We start from the raw sequence: 18,091 nt of genomic DNA on the forward strand, positions 1-18,091 counted from the left end.
CCCAGCATCACCTCTAAGTGTCGCCAAAGGATCAACAGCTGTAGAAACGTGCGTACGCCAGCCATGAAGTTGGTGTGAGGCGTTGGTGTTTGCCCTGATTGGCTATCGTGCTATCCAATTACATGTGGAGGCATTTGAAATGCCTCAGTTAGTGCCGCCCCTTGGGTAGGAAGGGTGTATCGGTGAGGGCCAGACTCAAATCTTTCTAGATTTGAGTCTGGATTTCCAGGCTAACTTATTACATCTGGCAGTTATCAATAATTCATAAAAGCACAGCTGCATTTTTACTGAGGCTGAGCACTGGCAACAATGTGGCAATTTGATACGTATCACAATACAGGGGTTACGATTTTGATATACCATAAGCTAGGTGATATAGTGCCATGATACAATTTTTCTAAATCTAATTTTAGGAAAACTATCAATGCCAGTGATGCACAATTTATGACTCTGCCTGTTTCATTGGCCTGCGTTCTTTGTGTTTACGTCAGCAAAATATTTTTACATTGCAGTGGAAGAGTCAAATGGCTGAAGACACCAACACTGAAGAAATCTAGCGGTTGGAATTTTAAGAAAACACAACAAGAACCACTGCCACAAATTATTCTACGTAATCTAACAGGCTGTTCTCATGCACTGTTCGTATGTACATGTATACCTACAAAAAGCAATGCACCAGAATTCGTAATAACGCAGGTAATCATGAGTCAGAAATATGTATATAACCAAAGAATCTGTAAGGCTGCCATCACAAGACCAATACACTGACAGGAGTAACGAAAAAAATAGTATAAACACCCAAACCATTTCAGGAGGCAGGTTGGGGTGGTGGATCCAAACAACAGAGGACTTTCCTCCTGTAGACCAGTTTTTGGAACCGTGTGCAACCGAGTGAACTTTGAGTTATTTTAAGGTACATCATTACAGTGTTTTTTTCCTAAAAGTACGAAACATCATTCTTGGGCCACTAATTAATTAGATATACAAACCATTGTACGTGTATTTTCAGAGCATATTATATGAACTGCTGTATGAGGATACATTTGACACGATCAGTTTTAGATCGATACAGTATTTATGAGAATAGATACGGCATCACAAAACATAATATTACTTAAGTTTACAGATATTTTTTTACATCCTTAATAGTAACTATTGCTCATTTTAACAGTTGTTATTGGCCAGCACTGAAAGCAATGACAGCGAGTCCCATGATGTTTCAACGATCCCAGATAATGGTGCCAGCCCTTGACTTGTTTGACCTGCCAGCCTAGCTAAGTGAGGCTTCAGTAGACGCTGCAGAAACAATGGAGAGCAGAACAGTGAACATGAATGCGTGTATATGAAAAAAATTCAATTTGCACTGATCAGCACTGTACACTACCAGCAGAAGCACAGCTGTGATTACTGCTTTCAGTTGCATGAGTTCAATCTCTATGTTTGATTAGAATTTTGTGTAGTCTAGACAGGGATTTTGTTTTTGTTTTTAAGTAAATGTTGTGTTGTGTAGAAATAACAATTTACAAAAAAAAACTTTTGGTTAAACAGCATGCTCACAGCAGCACCAGACTGTCTTGGCTCTCTGTGTTGTAATAAAATCTCCATAACAGTTTGTGTGAGGATCACTGTTAATTCGTCATGGTGTTTAGCTTTAAGGTAAGCGTGACACTGCTGTCATATCTTATTAAAAGTGTGTGCCAGTTTTGGTAGATAGCAGTGTAAATGTTTGGTATATTCTAATGCAATCAGGTCTGTCTGATATAATATATGCATGTGTACCTAACCCATTCTATATATGTGTTTATAGCCATTTCCTGTGTTTATGATATGGAGGTTGGCAAATTTTTGTTTAACCTCAAAAGGGAAATTACATTCAAAAAAATGTAGGAATCAACAGGAATTTTTTTTATGTTTCTAACACCAGCCACTGTCTTTGCTTTACATGCCCATTTTGCAGTGCACAAGCTCCAGCGGTAACGCGCAGCCGAATGGGATGTCAGGGTGAAATAAACACACAGAGAGATCCAGAGAGTGTTTGTTCAGCCCGTCACATGTACTCAGGCTGGTGCTGAAAACTGTAGGGTTGATAGGTCCCCTGTTATCCATCCGTCCTTCATTATACAGCAGCAGCTGCCACTGTAGCCTCTCCTTCCCAGAAGTCCTCTGTGACAGTAAACTCTCAGGTATTTGGGTTTCTTTTGCTTCAGGTAACATTGTTCTGACACTGAGCTCACTTGTTTGAAGTGGTGAGGTGGCAGGCTTGACAACTTCATGGCAAGTGTAGTAAGATGTATTTTTTCTTTAGAATGTGTAGGTGTGAACAACACATCGTGGGTTTATTCTTGAAATAATAATGAATAATTTTGTGTTTAACAGTGAAAAACCACCACCTGTTCAGTAGAAGAAATGCTGAAAATGTCTTTAAAGTCAAGGTATGTTCATAGATATAAAAACTAGACCACCCATCCTAGTCCTTATGACCGCTTAAAATGACAGATGCCATTCTATTGGCTTATTTTCTATATTTCTTAAGCTTTTCATTGGCTCTAAGCTCAACCATATCAACTCAAACTAGAACCAAAGTCAGAGTTTGCTATATTGCTGTAAGTACATATACTTTAACAGAGGATATACAGTTTAAGAAACAGGAGACAAACATATCCTCACACTAACAACCACTCTCAGGACGCCAGTTTAATGTATTGATTATTTTTTGTGCTATTTTACTACCACGCTTCCTCATGAGAGTATACAGTAGTGCAGGGAAAGCATCGAGGTTGTAGCTGTGTAACATTAGACATATTGATCATGATGGCTGTGCACTGCTTCAGCCTTCTACAGGATGCATCGAGGAAAGTGTAACTTTGTGTAAGTCATCAAATGACTTTGCTGACTTCTTGAGTAATTTTTCCCATTGGTTACCTTATCTAACATGTGGCAAGAGCACACGTCTTTTCAATCCTGTCTCCTTTAAAATATGTTTTAACACTATGAATCTGCCCATATGTTTTGGAGGTAATTGCTGCCAGGATACTAAGTTTGGGACATAGTGCCCAGTGAGGAAAAGTACAAGGCTTTGGATTCTTTGGAAATAACAATAATAATCTTGCCAGAATTGGTGTTTTCAGTAAATATGTAAGACCACAATCTTTCCCTGACCTTAACAACTGATTTGTTGCCTCCACATAACCATAAAAACATCAATTATGCATCAGTTGCCTGGAGTGGAGGTTGCCAAGAAAATAAGTGAAATATCAACCTATTCTTCCAGAAACCACCTCTACATACAACTAATGTGCAAAAGCAACTATGTTTTCAAGTAAATTTAGTGATGCCTCAATCTACATAATGATAAAACATTTTTTATTGAATATACCTGCCAAATCACAAACTGTTATTCCACTCACAGCATGATTTAAGTTTTTTTCCTATGGTCATGTTTTAGTATTCAGCACTTGCCTAAGGCCAGGGAAATATCATGGTCTTGGTTAAATATTGAAAAAAATTGACAGTGACTTCAAGTACAAGACACAATGTGTTTCCTGTCTTGACATTTAACTGAAATCACGCTCTTTCATGACCTTCTCCCTAGTTGTGTGCAGCACCAAAATGTAGCACTTCCTTCACTCCAAGCAGACTGTGAACATATTCCAGGCAGCGGTTATGATTCCCATCCCAGCGTTAATGGTAAAATAAATTAGTATTATATGAATCAAATTTCTCAGAGACAAGGTTGAATTGGTGGAGAGCATTCTGGAGACGCAGTTACTTTATTAATACGAAACTCAATCACTATATTTTTACAAAACACATTTACTGTTACAAATTGTGCCTTATAAAAAAAGCACACATGAAATATTTGTTCATGTACAGTTGTAATAATCCTAACAATTATGTGATTTCCTCATGGGTCTTTCACTTCACATATAAGGTAAATACAAATGCACTGTATGTAAAATTTTCATATTTGAAATATTAAAATAGACAACAGGATGTCACTCATACAGGAGCAGGTTTTGTTTCAACATTGTTGGGCGAGGGGGTCCATCCCCATGAAACCACAATTGAAATTAAGAGGACAATAAAGTATGTTGTATCGTATCACATCGCATCGTATCGTATCGTGTTGTAAATTTTGAGCATCAAACACTTAAGTTTCTGCCTTTTCTTCATGTTTTTATAGTGGGGGGACAAATGCACACGTTCTAAATATTGAGGGGTGCATGCCCCATGTGTCCCCCTGAAATCTAACCTATGCACTTATAAGACAGTTCTGTCTTTCGTGCATGCTTTTACTTTAGCATACAATATGTCAGTTGATCATACAAGTGATATTTCAGCAGCTCTATGGCTGAATGGTTATTTAATTTTAATGATGCTACTATATCTCTTAAGAGACTTAAATGGCAGCAGATAGATCCAGCTTTAGATTATTAAAAGGTTCACCTTCATACTTTGACTAATGCTAGCTGGCTTATTGTAAGAGGGAAGTTTATTACCAGTCCTCTCATTATATATTGTGTGAGGTGACCGCTGTGCCGCAATAAATCCGAGAAGTCCAGTATCCACATATTTCTTAGGCTCTATATCTCAGTGTTGTGTGGTACATTTTCTGCTCTGACTTTTGCCAAGAACAATAAATTGGCCTAAACACAGCTAGGCTCAGTATTGTTTTAATAAAAGATAAAACCCTCCAAGACTGTTTGGGCCTTACAGCTCCACCAGGCAGATACAGAATATGTTGGGGAAGATATCAAACTATCTCTTCTCTCATCTTGGCTCACAAGGTTCCAGGCAGTACTTCTTTGCCACAAATAATGCAGTGATATGCAGAATACACACAGCTGCGGATTTCAAGAAGTGTGGGAGTGTGTAGGTGCATTATAAAGCTGTCTCATCCTTTTCCTTATCTTAAATGCACTTCTGAAAGGTGCTTTTTACATTTAGCCTCCAGGTGTTATCTTACATCTCTTCGTCTCATCTTAAAGGCAGACATACGCACAGATTTTTTCACACACACACACACACACACACCAACCCTGAATTAAGTGCAGTTCAGAGGCAGCTCTATAGTGAAATTGCTAAACTCTGTTTGGGTACAGCAACCATGCAGCTATTTTGCTGAGGTCCAAATATGTAAACAAACTACAAAATAGGCCCTCAGTGACATGTGAGGTCAGGTAAAGGTCAGGCCAATCAGAGGCATGACCTGCAGTCTGCACTACATGACTCCATCCTGCACATGTTCAAGACACCGTCATCGATGCCAATGATGGTATCAATAAACTCACCAAATGTGAAGATTTAATCTGTAAAACAACAGGTGCAACTACGGTTTAATCAGTCCATAACCAGAAACCACAGACTACCAGAACCACCCGGAATTAGCTGAAGTCTGGGAACATAGATGATAATAAACCTGCAGCCTACAACGTATGAAGAGCAGGAAGAGGCAAAAAGGACTATGGGAAGAAAGTGGAATTACAATTCGAGGAAAGCTATGTGGTAAGGTCTAAGAACCGAGACAGATTACAAGCACACGCTCACCTTAGCAGATGAGCTAAATAACATTTATGCTACCTTTGAGGCCATCGGCAGTGAACAAGCAAAAACAGCTGATGCAGAATGAATGAGCGGTTGCAACTTTCACACCCATCTCCCTGTCCGAGCATGAAGTCAGAAGGGCTTCGGGCGTGTGAACACCGATGAAGCAGCAGGTCCGGTATCAGCAGGCAGGTGCTCAAACTATGTGCTGACCAAATGCTCGTGTTCACAATGACATTGAACCTGTCACTGGTTCAGTCCGTCACACTCATTTTGATAGTTCTGGCAGTCTTTTCTGCCAGTTATGAGTTCAAGTAACATCTTTGCTGAAACAAAATTTGAAGCGGCAAGCACAAAGCGGACACACAAACAAAAACATTGTAAACAAGCATATATTTTAGACGGATTATCTAAACCACTGTTACAGTGTGGAAGGTAGTGATGAAACATGAGAGAATTCTAACTTTCTAACTTGATTCTGCAGCATCCCTCCTTTAATAGAACTTTATAGTGAGTTTCATCTCATTAGCTGTCCAGCTGCAACTGTTTTGGTTCACTCTGACCGATCTCATCGCGTAATTTTATGCTGCAGCAGGCAGCTGTTTTAAAAGAAAAACCTCCAAAGCCACACTGCGTACTGCCTTCTCGGTAGGCTACTTCATGGCAGATCAATCCAATTTGAAACTAGCTGGTGAAAACAGTGGAGCAATTAGAAGCTAAAGAGCAAGTTATCCCTCAGGAGTTGGTGGGGACCAAAAATAAAGCTAAGAGAGTGAATACGAGACTTACACATGTTCATGATATGTTTCTGCTACCTCCAAGTGACTAAAAGAATCAGCTAGATCTCCGTAAATTCCTATTGTAAGTACAAAGTAGATACTGATCGTAGTGATAGCTAAAATATGTAAATAAGATTCTAGCTTACAGTTTAAACCTTGCCTTAATGCTCAATTTCTCTAGCAGATGCTCAGTAAAGCACTGTGCTGTCCTGGCAGCTCCCAGGTGGGGATATGTGACTCTGTTTGACGGTGATAAAGGCATGCTGGAAAAAGGAGAGAAGTGCTCAGTGCAGGCTCCTTGAATAAATAATGGTAAACACGTGTAAACACACACCTAGCTACCCTTCATCAGTCACCCCTGTCCTGCACTCTCTGCATGTACACATCAGTGCTGTAGAAGCTGCTCTTCAGCTCTTTTAGCTTCCTTAATTAAACCGACCATCGTTCCTCCAATTTTGCCCCATTAAGGAGCTGTAAATCTAGCAAGCAGCTCCGACTAACAGCAATTTACCCACACAATGATGCAACCGGCTTATATTGGCCTTGCAGCCTAATCAGCCCCCATGAATAAATCAGATGGTAGAGGAAGCAGGAGGCTGGAAGAGGTGTGTAAGCATATATGCAGCTGTGCATGTCAGGATGTGCGTGACATTTACTTTTATGGTTTGTTTTCGAGGGTGGCTTGTCAGCTAAGGGTGTACATTCGAGGTAGCGTAGATGAAAACACTGTGTGGGTTCAGGGAGTCATCTCGGGCCGAACAGATGGAGGGAGGAGTGCGAACAGAAAGTGTCAAACATGGAAGAACTTATTGTTATGCTCATTGTTTCCCTGCAATTTTTTTGTTAAGAATCTGTCAGTTTTGGCCAGGAGCAAACTCTGCCATGTGTATTGCACAAGATGGCCTGTTTATCAAAGGCTGGCCAGCACGGATGAGAATCTGCTTCTGGAGGCGAGACAGGCAGTGATGAATAAACTCACTAAGCTCAAGATGCAGGATGGTGTTTTGTTGTGCGGAAACTGCTTCTACTGTTTTTGATGTTCTGTTGACATTTTTTTTTAAATTTGTAGAACAGTGATATAACTATTATTGATAGTTATTATTGATTATTATAAAAGAAAATACACATTTGTAAATACAAAGAGATGCAGTCATTACCCAGCAAACATGGACAGACCTGGACGTGTCCGAGAGAGCCCGACTGGGTCGTGATCAAGTCAAATCACAACTAGTCCGATCAGGCCCAGAATATGACCCTATCACAACCAATTACTTGTGCACGGACAGACCAGTACAAGTCCGAGAGAACCCAGTGGGGTCGTGATCAAGTCATATCGTGACCAGTCACATCAGAGACTATCACCCTATCTCTATTATATATATGTATTAATTAATGTATTTATTTATTCATGTGATTTGGTGAAGGTGTACTAAAACTTTTTAGATTGCGACCGAGGTTTGAGTCTTCTTGGCGACTGGTGAAGAAAGGGGCGTGATATGACCTACGACCCAGCACGTGATGCAATTCTCGAAAGTGCTAGCCGAATTAAGAAGAGTATCTCATCTACTAGGCAGCATTTCAGCACACTCAGTTTAAAGGTAGAGTCTGGAGGTTTGATCGTTACAGTTTGTAAATAAAACATTCAAACTGGGCCCCTCCTCTCGGGCTCAACTGTGTGGCCTCCTGCCCCTGACAGCAGCAGCAGCAGCAGCAGTTGTCAGGACCGAGTTTGATATTGTTTGTCTTTCTTCTATTTCAGATTGTTCACCAACAGCCTAATGGCTGGAATGAACATGAGAGGGACAGGGGTAAAGATGGCCTTTCAGCCAACAGCTTTACATGCAGCTGTCTTAGGTAATTACAACATTGTTATTAATGTTGTTTACTGTCCTAGAATTAAAGTTTTCAAAGTCTGACAGTGTTATTGATTTTGTATTACAGATGCTATCAAACGCTGGGACAAGTCGGCTATTGTCGCAGATTATTTAAAGCATGCGCCGGGAAGGTCTGGTGGAGGGTAGTCTGAGTGGGCGGAAGTTTGCTGCAGAGATCAGCCTCTCATTGGGCAGAACGAGCCATCCGCTGAAGTCCCGCCCTACCACCTCCGGTTGTGTAGCAGTTTTCAACCGTTTTCAACACGTCCTTTACTAACTTTTGAGGTGTTTGGTCTTGCGGGGATGTAGCCATTTTTCTGCCATGGTTCGCGTCCTGTAGGCGATATTTTTGTGGGTGTGTTACACCAAAACTTGTTTCCCCCCGGCAATATTTCTGCAAGCGCACCGTTGCTGTGGCACTGCCCAGAACGATTGTGATTGGTTGAAAGAAATACAAGCAGTCGGGGCGTTTTTTTCTCCAATCTTAAAGTGAGAGTCGGCGCAGCCAGACCTTTCTTTTCTTGAGAAAGGTCTGGTGAGCGAGAAGGGGGGTATAACAAAAGAAACCCAGCTAACAAGATGGCATATGATACCCCTTGAATGTCATCGCTTGCAACCCTCTCCCCTCCACATAACACTGGAGCCAAATGATTAATATAATCATACAGTTAAATAATAAAGTTCAGAATCAGAATCAGAATCATAAATACTTTATTGATCCCCGAGGGGAAATTATTTATGTTACAGGTGCTCCTTGCAAGAGAGGAAAGATACGTAAAAATATAAGAAATTTAAACAGCAGTATTAACAAATATATAGTTAAATAAACAGGAATTATTAACAAACATAAACGTAAATAAATATATATATATATATATATATATATACATATATATATATATTGTAAAGTTGTACAGTTTTATAATGTTAAGGTGAAAGTTTTCAAATATTTTTTTAGTTCAATATTTTTACACACGCGAGTAGTTTTAATTGAATTTGTAAAGTTTGGTTTATTTGTTTCATCAGTGTTTTCAAATTGTTCAAGATTGTTTTTATTAAAAAACAATATGCAAATCCAGATCACAGCTGAATAGGGGGACATTTGGACGTCATTTCCAGGACGTGGGCACCAAGACGTCCTCTCAACGACATAACGACAGTTATGTGGTCAGTTAGTTTGTCATTAAAAAGCCGTCAAGGTGACGTCTTGGTGAGGACGTCCTGGAAATGACATCTAAAACATCGCCTATTTGGCCGTGATTTAGACTGGTCCGGAACGTCACTGAATGACGTCAACGACGTTAACCGGACGTCATTTGGCTTGCTGGGTATATATACCCATGCACATACAGGGTAGTGAAATATTACAGTTATGTTGGTATGTAGTAGAGGTGGGACCACGTGATTGTTTTACAAGTTACAATTAAGTACCAAGTCTTTGCACTGAAGTCCCAAGTCAAGATTGACAAGTCCTAAACTTTGAGTTTAGTGCCCTAATCAAGTCTTAATGTACTCTTCACCAATTGTAATCCCAACAATAAATTTTAAAAATTTCCATTTCCTTTGTTAAAACAAGTTTGTTAAAATGTTCCTTGGCTGTTAAGAATGTTAGCTAAGCTAGCTTACTAACTACATTAATATCAGCCCTAACTTGCTGTTCTTTGTGCAATTTAAAATGAAAGAAGAACATTTTCATACTGCAGTTTGTTTTACGTTGATCAACGGGTAGTTTTTTTGTTTTTTTTAACCAGAACAAAATGATCTTATCTATCACTTTTCTAACTATTTTTCAGTAATGTTATGTGAGTTCTTCATAGTTCTTGCTACAACTTGACTGAACGCATTTCCACTTAGACCCACTCTGCTGCTGCCATCTTGTACTGGTGACATCATTTGGAGCAAGAGTCTGCGCTGTAGCAAACTCCAGCAGTATCGAGTTCCCACCCATACACCCAACTGATTAATTGCGAGCAGCGACATTGATAACTACCAATCATGACCTCAATCCTCCTTTCTTTTTAAACATCAAAATGCTTCTTATAACCAAACTTATCAGAATAACAAACACTTGAAAATAAATCAGAGTGAGAAGAACTACCTAAAATGACAGAAACCATCTTTGGGGGGGAAAAAAATATCTATATCTATATCTATATATATATATATATATATATATATTTGTTATGTTTTTACTTGTAAGGCCTATTGACCTACACTGCAGCCAGCTGTCAGGGGGCAATTGAGATGGTTTGGCTTCACTTTTGGGAAGCTGTCATGTTGTCCATCTTTACATACAGTCTATGATTCAAACAAACTGGATCTGGGGAATAACTTGTCAGCTTGCTGGGAATGAATTGCATCAATGTGAGGTGATTCAGGAAGGGAGCTGTTCATGGCACACTTTTTAAATAACGTTTTCTTAATCTTTGGGCTTGGGGAAAAGTTTCAAGTAAGTTTAAAGGCTCAAGTTCAGGGGAACTCAGAGGTCACTGGTTTTAAAGTCTAAGTTGAGTTACAAGTCTTTTCCGATTTTGTCGAGTCTACAGTCTTTGAATTTGTGACTCGAGTGGCTAGAGTCCAACCACTTTCATATTTACGCAAAAAAAGATTGAAAAATGACACAGTATTCAATAAAAAGCTGTTTACCAAGACTTCAAGACTCATGTCTAATGCATTTTTGTAATGAAGAGAAACCTAATCACACCTGTCTCAGTACAGACTATCCAAATGGCCACACTTGCATTAAAATCATGGAAATATATTCCTAGAGAATAATTATATCAAAACTATCATTTTAGTCTGAAAAATCAATATCAAGTTGCACACTACATAATAGTACACAATCCCTTCACATAACCATACATATCAGTATGTGTCAAGTATGCATACACTTGTGTATATACTGTAATTAGTATTGCATATTGTGTGTCAAGTAGTATGAATGATAGTTACTACATTCACTTGGCAGACCCCTGTGTCCAAAGCTACTTACTATAAGTGCATTCTATCCCATTAAAATAAATATCTAAATGCTGTTCAGTGCTACAGTATAAATGCTTAGAGAGGTTTTATTTACATTGATATTATTATTATCATTACTTTAAGAAATAAGACATAAATACGTGCTAGCAAGGGTTGTTAAGATGTAGTCTGAAAAGGTGGCTTTTTAGCCTGTGGTGGAAGATGGACAGTGACTCTACAGTATATCCTCTCAGCAAATTTACAGTGAATTAATTGGGGCTATATTTTGTGACAAAGAGACGATGCCAGCCCATATTTGAGGACACTTACAGCTAAAATCAAAACCCTGTAATTCTACCCCAAGACCAATATGACAGGAAGCTTCTTAAGTACTATTCGGACAGGATTAGTTTTACATAGGGATGTGGACTAATAATGTCACTTTACCACAGGATGTCTGTAATATAAATGTCCGATTCACATGGGACAAGAAATCTCCATAATTCTACCAGAGATGGGAGTGGTAACTTGGTTTGCACCCTGGCGTCACCTCCCTGTCAGCATGTGTGTGCTACGTTGCTTCCTATAAGCATCAGCTGAAGGATAATTATAATTAATGATTATCCCAATATGAAATATTGCCCATGATCAGGATTGTGTGTACACAACGATTAGCAATATGGATTCATATTAGGCCTTCCTAACTCAACCAGAAGTCTCGTGGCTCTGAAAAGTGCTTCTTCTTGACCTTTTTGATTGGTCTCCCACGTAGGGCTATGCGATCATTAGAAGAATGTCCACTATCACGACTGCCGACAGCACCGAATGGTTCTTCTAGCGCCTCCATCATCAAAAAAACGTGGAAAACTAGTTGTAAACGTGGAAAAATGGTTGCAAACAGGACTGAACGAAATATTTACATACATTTTTACAGAGGATTGCGTACCCGAGGTATTTTCTCCGGACCGTTTTACAGAAGGTAAAAGTCGCCGTAATTTTTACTGACATTATCCGTAATGATAACAGAACTAAAATCCCTGGTAATAATTACTTTACCCCACATCTCCACGTTAAACTAATCCTGTCCGAATAGGGCTTTAGACGCAAGAGCGTCCTTCGGTCCCTTATAAGACAGTGCAAATATTGATAAATATAGGGAGTTCATGAAAAGTCATTTTTCTGCCAGAACAGAAAATACCTACTAATAATAATATAACAGGGATGCATATTCTCTCCTGTCAGCTAAACAGAGAATGTAGTGTGGTGCTTTGTAAATCCACCTCATATTAATACCACAGAATACCTGTGAGCTATGTGTAACATTTTGACTGTAGGGCCTCATCAGCTTTCATAAAGTAAAATCATTCATCACTATGCTTTTTGTGCCATTCTCAGGCAAAAACCAAAAAGGCGTGGCTGGTGTCATTGCAGTCATCTATCACATTTCCCGTCATGCATTGTGGCTGCTGCCATCTATCATATTTCCCATGGTGCACCCTGAGAGTTAAGACATTCAGAAATGTCATGGTTTATGTATGCCCCTCCTGTTAGGTATAAGACGTGTATATGTGCAGTGTTGTAACTAGAGTTGTGTGTGTGTGTGTGTGTGTGTGTGTGTGTGTGTGTGTGTCCTTGCATGTGCATATCAGTCTCCATTTTAACTCAGGCATTATATAATTCCCTACAGAACAACTACTTTGCTTTTATTTTCCAGGAAGTTTCTGGAGCCATGCTGTGAGTCTTCTATGAAAAAACAGAGGGCAACAGCACCCTGAGGAGCTGCTCAGCTGTTCACTATTGCCTATTAAACACAATGAAGCTGGGACACTGGTGGCATAATGAGCAGGGGCCCACGTATATCGAGCCTATGTGAGGTACAGTTAAATGTTATTAATGACAGCATCAGTGACAGCAAAGATTATGACATTAAATTTAATGCCAAAACGAGAAATGTCACGATAGTCAGAAGCAGAGAGGATAGGAAATGAGTTTTTCCTGTGTTTCACTTTTGCAATATTTCTCCTATGCAAGGAAGTAAAATACCTTGGCCATTTTCTCTGATGATTTGAATGATGACAGAGGTATTTATCTACTCAGTCTAAAAATAAGCTTCACAACTTCAGTGTGTGTTCTGACTAGGGCTGCCACTAACGATTATTTTCATTGTCGACTAATCTGTCGATTATTTCTTCGATTAGTCGACTAATCATTTCATCGAAAAATGTGTTAAAATGTTGAAAAATGTCGGTCTGTCTCGCCCAAACCCCAAAATTACATCATCTAATGTCTTGTTTCATACTCACGCCAAAGGGTTTTAGTTCACTGTCACGGGAGAGTGTGTAAAGCTGCCAATATCTGAACATAAGAAGCTGCAGTAAGAGTATTTTGGGGTACTTTTATAGTGCTTTTCTATGAAAAATAACTCAAACCGATTAGTCGACTACTAAAATAGTCACCGATTATTTTAATAGTCGATTAGTCATCGATTAGTCGACTAATCGTGGCAGCCCTAGTTCTGACCAGGCGTGGCGTTGTGGGTGGGCCCTTATCCCGAAAACAAACTGCTCTGAAGGCCAATTACTCCGAAAAATACAAATTGGTGCTTCTCAGAGTCAAGGAAGAATGCTTAAAAGGCTTAAGTTCAAGGAGGCTACATCGTCAAATTCCACAGAAAGACTGTTCCAATGACAAAAATCCTTTGAATTCTACCATGGACCAAGTCCCTACTTTAGAGAACTTTCCAGGATGCATGTATGTATCCTCAGCGGGCATGTGAAGAACCCACAATTTCTCGTGCACCATTTGCCAGAATTGAGGGCAGGGCTTCTTAAATGATGCACACCTGGACACTTGCTAGCCTATTCCAATGTGTGTTCACCGAATTCCAGGTAGGAGTCTTGCCTAGCCGCTGTTGGACACAACTTGGAAGGAGCTGTCCTACCAAGGCAGCATCCTTGACTTTGAGACACACTAACTCTCCCTGAAGTGAGAAAAATCGGCCCTACTCTTCCTCTGATTGGCCTACCCTGATATTTTCACCCTAACCCCAACCAATCTCTTAATGCCCAAACCTAACCAATCTAACCAATGAAGGCAATGAGTACTAGCCAATCAGAAGCAGAGTAGAGCAGGTCATGCCTTCGCCACAGAAGGAAAAAAAAGGGAACTAGAAAGATCTGTTGATCTGTTTGGGTCTTTTGTTTGTTTGTTTTTTCCAGCAATGGGCCTGCAAAACAATGGGTGTTTGTTTTGTGGATAACGGGCTGTTGAGCAATTAGGCTTTCAGTCCAATGGAACATTTTTCGGACTATTGTAGTTTTGGAATAATGGGCCATTACAGCTTTGGGCAGTTCCCCAATCCACAGCTTAAAAAAATTGTGACTGATAGAAAACTATGTTTCATTTTTGCATGATTTGAGCCATATATCCGCAAATGCTGTTTGTAATACAAACTGTGAATACAAACTGTCACGGGTAAATAACAAGCTATCTCAGCACTGAAAACATTGGAGAAAAAGAAAAGTGACATAATCAACAGGATGCACTAATCGCCTTCCACAGCATCCAACGCAAAACACATTAACTTCTGTAATTAAAGGGCCCAGCCAAAATTACTTTGGCCCATCCAAAATTGAATCCTTGCGCCAAGCCTGCTTCAGACAATGTAAAATGTTTAATATTTACAGCTGTCTGGACACCTATGTATACAGCTTATCTTTAGTGTAGCTACAGTTAAAGTAGTGTGCGGACTGAGGCTCATAGTGCTTACAATGATGGTTACAAGGTTGTTGTTGCTGAGTTTCCAACATGGCATAGTGCCAATCAACTGTTCGTGTTCTCTGGTGCCCCTACATGTGAAGCACTTCTGAGACATCAGATGTAGAATTTTATGTGCTGCATTGATGAGTCAGAGAACAGCGTCATAGAAGCATTAACAGGCCCTAGAAAGAGCCACTCTCTGTATTGAGCCAGGCTCAGGGAACACTGAAGAGATTGCACACATATGATTTTTTTTGTCTAAATTGAAAGTTATTCATCACATATTAACTCCCATTTTTCCTGCTTTTAAAACAGCTTGCAAATCAACAACTTCCCTGAATCCTCCTCACATATGGAAAATATCACTTTTGTCCATTTGAGGCACAACACCAAAATTAACATTTTTCGTATGCTAAATGCAAATGAGCTGTATTTCAATATAGAGCTTCCAGTTGTGAGTCAGAAATTGTCCCATATCCCAGTCGAATCACTACGGTTGTTGTCTCCCAGGAGTTGTAGCATTATTCAATGTCTGTGGAGCGGCTCCAGGATTTGTGTCTCGCTGACGTCAACACTACAAGCTGCTGAGCAGGTTAAAAGTCTTTTGATCCATTGACTAACTGCACACAAACAAAATCTCATTTATTCCTTTTTTAGATGCTGCTGTTGAAGGTTTGTTTACAATAGAAATATAGACAGGATAACAGACACTTTTTTTCAATTATAATCAGCTGAGAAACACACAAAAATGCAGGATTTCCTTATTTAATTGAAAATCTAAATGAGTACATGTTAATGAACCCCACACTTATGGGGTCAGAAAACTCCAGCTTGGGCCTTTAAATTCATAATCTGATTTAAGGTAGCAGCTCTATTATCAGAAATTCATAGAAGCAAAATTTCAGTTGGATTCTGATTTTTTTCTCATAGCTAAGGTACTTTATATCAAACACTAAGGGAACCTGCAGCCACTTTCTCCTACGAATTGCACTACAAGTTACTTAGTTGGCAGCACCACAGTGAAGAGCCCATACAAATAGTGTTCCTTCTTTCCAAAAGCTGTTGAAAGCCAGAGTCTGATCAGGACACTGCTATAACAACTGCCATGGGTCCATTTTCCAACCACAGTCTTTCCTCTCTATTACAGGCTTAGAAAAGCTGGACAACACTGCAGAGGAGGCGATACAGTGAGATTCAACAGTAGGAGCTCTGTGCATAGGCAGTTTCAGTGGCCCCTCTTCTCTTAAAACCTGTTTCTCTCTATACCACGTTAAGAATTTTACTTTAAGATTTGCTTGGAGAGAGTTTATTAAAGAACATTATTTCCTTCCTCCTTCTACAAAGGTAGAAAAATGGTATACTGTCTTGCCACAACATTGAGGGAAGATCACTGTATTTCATAATAAATGACAACTGAATAATATTTCACTGGAATGATGTTTTACTATGGAGTTGTGTTCCTTTAAATGTTAAAGGGGCCCTGTGGAGGGAAAAGAAAGTGTTCTGTTTACACTCAGTGTTTCCTATTGAAATGCACCATGTGTGTTCTTGAGGTCAAAAGTGTCAAATGCATTTTGGTTTTCTGGATATTTTAAATTCTACATTATTTCCATTAATGTTTACTTGCTGGCAGTTTTCTACTTAGATGCCTTTGCAAATTATTGCAGCGTTACTGTGGACATTATCACCCACCGCTGTAGATAGTGGAATGGCACGGAGACTCCCTTTTGAAAACTTTGTCCTATAGCGCTGGTCAAAAACTCCACAGGGTATGTTTCAGTGCAAATGCTCTCAGTATTAAATGCTGCAAACAGTTGCTCAATAAATATTTTAGTTGCCACTTCATTAGCCCACATTTTCTTACATTCTTAGCTACATAAGAAGATGATGTTAGGGAAATGCCGCTTAAGTTATCAGCGAGCTAGGTTAAGCAGTTAGCTATTTAGGTTAGTCTATATATCAATATCAAACTACTGTCATAGGTGCTAGTCATGGATAGCTATGAATGGAATGGACGTAGTCACCATGACATCACCCACTGGTTAGTGGACTATCATTTTGAGGCTCAAATCTGGCATTTTTGCCATTGCTATGTTTGACATGTGTTAGAGTGAGGGTCGGCCTTAATAAAATGAAAACGTGAGTTTTGTAAAAAAAAAAAAAAAAAAAAAATCCATTCGTCAAATACCAGTGCCTGGTCAGTGATTTCAGCGTCAGACACGAAAAGAAAAAGGCATGTTTTCATGGCAGTATGGTACACTGCTGGAGGGCATCAGTGTATTACACCACTGGATGGCATCAGTTTAGATTCCACTGGATAACAATGTAATTAAAGGAGATAAGAAGTCACAACAGGACAGGCTGGGGGACGGTGGATGGGTCCAACAAGCACTGGACTTTCACCTGGGAGCCTGGTGTTCGCTTCCGATATGAATGCTGAGCCATACCATGATGTTTTTCTCTTAATCTAACCATGGGCTTTTGTTGCTTATACCTAACAATGTGCTTTTGATTGCACAAGATAATGAATGTAAATACAACTTTTTTACTGACTAAGTTTTGCAGGCAAGCTGGGAGCGTTTAGACACACAGAGCATGATTGGCGAGTTGATCAGAGGTGCCCAATTTTCCGACTCGTATATATTGGCGGAACCTTTTTGGTTTAAACAGACCAAGGCGGCCTTCCGCAAAAGGGAGGGGCTGTTGAAGACTTGTGGGAGGAGCTGTTGATGACGCCGCACGTGCGAGCCACTGGCGGTGGATAAACAGGAAACAGCTGATAGCAGGAATTAGCGAGCAGCTATTAGCAAGAGGGAAACGCAAACCTGACAGACACTGTAAAGATGAGCAACTGGGGAGACAAGAAATAGCGCACCCTCCCCGTCCTCGCAAACAAAGAGGCCATTAACCGTCAGATGACGGGAACGGTGAGGAATGGGCCGGCTTACGAGAGAATTGCCAAAGGACTGACTAGCCGCGGCTTCCCTCCCACATCACTGGTTATGTCACACGCTGAGCTACACGTTGTGTTACTTGCTCACGCCCCTCACTGCCCCAAAAAAGGCGCATTCTGTATAAACAAAAGTAGGCAGGCGGCATTTTGCCGCACTCCCCAGTTTTGCTTTAATACTACCAATGCTGAAAAAAGACTGATCGGGGGGGCTATGAGAATTG

The 18,091-nt window shown here is 39.9% G+C and overlaps 1 protein-coding gene and 1 long non-coding RNA gene across 2 annotated transcripts in view; one reads left to right on the top strand and one right to left on the bottom strand.

The window, feature by feature from the left end:
- Positions 1-18,091, bottom strand: part of brinp2 (bone morphogenetic protein/retinoic acid inducible neural-specific 2) — a 343,506-nt gene that overhangs the window by 263,937 nt on the left and 61,478 nt on the right. The gene's annotated exons all lie outside the window — the stretch shown is intronic.
- LOC125902433 (uncharacterized) lies at positions 2,161-16,099 on the top strand. The gene is made up of 4 exons (XR_007451095.1): positions 2,161-2,183; positions 2,377-2,432; positions 12,873-13,032; positions 16,065-16,099. It is a non-coding gene; the product is annotated as an uncharacterized LOC125902433 (long non-coding RNA).

The sequence above is a fragment of the Epinephelus fuscoguttatus genome, linkage group LG15, assembly GCF_011397635.1.
Source record: "Epinephelus fuscoguttatus linkage group LG15, E.fuscoguttatus.final_Chr_v1".
NCBI lineage: Eukaryota > Metazoa > Chordata > Actinopteri > Perciformes > Serranidae > Epinephelus > Epinephelus fuscoguttatus.